This window comes from Micromys minutus (assembly GCF_963924665.1).
Source record: "Micromys minutus genome assembly, chromosome: 22".
NCBI classification, from domain to species: domain Eukaryota; kingdom Metazoa; phylum Chordata; class Mammalia; order Rodentia; family Muridae; genus Micromys; species Micromys minutus.
In genome coordinates, this window is record NC_137957.1 from 21,145,621 (window position 1) to 21,148,729 (window position 3,109).

Here is a 3,109-nt window from a genome sequence, read left to right on the forward strand (position 1 = left end):
AATGGGAATAGCAAACAACTGAAATGTCTTCAAGTACTTAGTGTGTTATATTAAACAAAACTAGTATTTTTTGGTAAGTGCTGTGATTAGTAACTATGACACTGTAAACTTCTGTGTAGGGCTGACATGCTCTTGCTTTGCTCTTTTTTCTGTTTTTTTTTTTTTTTTCAGCGCTGTATATCAAACCTGAGGCATGACCCCGGATAAGGGGTCACTCTATTCCTCAGCTATACCTTTACTCCTGGAGCTTGACCCTTTCATCATTGCAACACTGCCTCTCTGCGAGTATTTATAATTGAAAGAAAGTCAATAAAATCAATGCACAAGTAAGCATCCATGGGAAAGTATTTCATTTGTTCCTTATTTTCAGTCAGGACATGACTGAAAATTGGTTAATCTCTGGGCTGCCTAACTTATGCTGCACTTTCAACCTATTATAGTTGATTTTCTTCCAACCCAAGAGGTTGTGAACATTGAGGTCTCAATATGCCTGCTTCTGTGGGTGCTTGAATTAATGTGGTTTAATTTGGGTAGTGAGTTGTACGGCACTGCTTTCCATCATGGCCACTTATCCATTCTGATTCATGGACCAACAGTAAGAGGCAAAAACTACAAGTGCCATGTGAAAGCAAAGTATCAACCCCTACATATCGACACAACAGGAACACCGTATGTCTTTAACAGCTGAAATAGTCCTAAAAACCTTTCTCACTGACTATGGAGCCAGAGAAATAAAATCTTTTGTTGGAGATATTGGGCTGTCCAGTTCTGTGAGACAGTAGAGAAGTACTACAGGGAGGTGACAAGCACCTTAAGAGAGGAAAGGTTTATTTTGGCTCATGGTTTCAGAAGTCTCAGACCATGTGGTACTATTGTTTCTGGATTGTGGTAAGACAGAGAGAAGCATATGGTATAGAAAAGTTTCCCAACTCATTGCTTAGAAGAAGAGAAGGAAAGACGGCAGAGAGATAGAGGCAGGGGCCAGAAGCAGAAAGGCAGAAAGAGACAGAAAGAGTGTCCACAGACAGAATACAGCCTGTGAAATCATGTTACCAGCAACTTATTTGTTCCGAGCCTTATTTACACAAACTTCCGATAGCCTGTGAAGTTGTGAATCCACTTATGATTAAGTCATAGGTGACGTCATACCCCTCATCATCCAATGGCTACCAAGTTGCCATATCTCTTAACACTACCAGCCTTCAACACAAGAGCTCTCAGGAAACTTATTGGATAAAAACCAGAGCAAGTGTTTTATAATTCTGTCTTCTGTTGGAAAACATCTTTAACTGAAACATCAGCCTGGTAATAAGACCTTCTTGTGCTGTGGTCACCTACCATGCCGCTCCTTCCTCTGGGAGTGCTATTTTCTGAGTGATCATGATCAAGAGGATGTGCCTGAATGTCACATTAGTTCAGTTTGATTGCTATAAAGGAACAGCTCAGTTATGTTGATAGTGCCTATACAAAGGAAATGTGCTTGTCATAGTTCTGCATGCACTGGTGTCCAGAATCAAAATGCTAACTTTTGTAATTGATGCTTTGAAGAGATATGCCCACATGATAGAACAGAGAAGGCCATTCTCTTTACCGTTTTATGAAGTTTGTAATGTACTTGCACTTTTGGTTTAATCACCTTGAAAACTATTCCTTACTAAAACTTTCATATTAAAGGAAATTTTCAACATACAAATTTAATGGTGGACAGATATTCATAACACAGGATTCCTATAATTATCACCATCCCTTAAATATCTTTCCCCTTCTCAGTCCTAGAAAGTTTTTCCCATCCCAAAATAATGATGAACCCAGTCTTTCTTCTTCAAGCATTTTACTTACCATTAATTTCTTTTAAAAGTTCCAATACATTTACTTAAAATGGTTTTTAAATCCTCAATTGGGATCTTTTGTAAGGTACTATATAGAAAAAGAAACACTGGAGGGGGGAAAATAGATTATAATACTTGGAACATTTTCATAGTAACATGTCAAGTTATACCTATCTTCTCTGGAAATATGTATTTCATTGTCAATCAAAATAAATATTTAATTTGATGTCTGTGCCAGCTACTATCAGTCAAGGGAATGAAAAACACTTGATGCATTTATGATTGTGATAAGAGAAAACAAATTCCTACATTTCAATATTAAGATGTACTTAATAAGATAATTATAAACAAAGCTGAAATTTAGGAAGAGATTTTACCAGAGAATGAAAAGCAAAGTCTCATTTGAGTTCTATGATGTGAGCCACTTGAAGCTTCCCTCAATCCAGAGACTGTATACTATTTGCATATAAAGTACAAACGTTCTAAAGAAGCATCTTCCTTTGTCTGGAAATACATGAAACACATTTTCGAAAAAAAAAAGCAGTATAAATGCTGCCTTGTTTACTCCTTGCAAAAATAATAGCACTAAATCCAACTCCAGAACTCATAGAATACCATGACCTCTATTTATTCTACATTCTCAAGCTTCTAGGCACTCTCAGCTTCATTTCTAAACTTTTATTCAGATCCCCTTGGTGCTTCCAACAATCTCTTCTTTCTTGTCTATGTGGAAATGACCCACATAGCAATCCTGTGTTGTTCAACTAGATGACTTCAAAAGTGTTCACTATGCTAACAGTATCAAGGTGTGTGTTTCACAACAGAGATATCCTAGCTAATCTGCAGGCTCATGCATCTATGTCATACCTGAAGCTTCCATCTAGGTATTTAAAGGAGATGTCTGTATATGCCTCGGGAATACTTCATTATTATCAAACCTTTAAATAATTAAACATATTCTGTCTATTTCTGTTCAGTTTTAGAATATATATTTAATCCCTATCCTTAGGACTTAGCCAACAACAAAACATATATGAAAATATACTCACATTGATAAGAGAATGCATTTACAAGAAATGGATTACTTTTAAACACATTTGTAAAAGTTTGCAGAGATTCATCCTAAAGCATTGCTCCATGGCATACAGTGCAAACAAGATAAATTAAAAGGAAAAATGACTAGTGGCTAAGCTATAAGAACTATGTGTAAAAATATTCCCATAATAGCATAATAATAATGATTATTTAAGTTCACATTTGTTGAACAGAATATCTGAGCA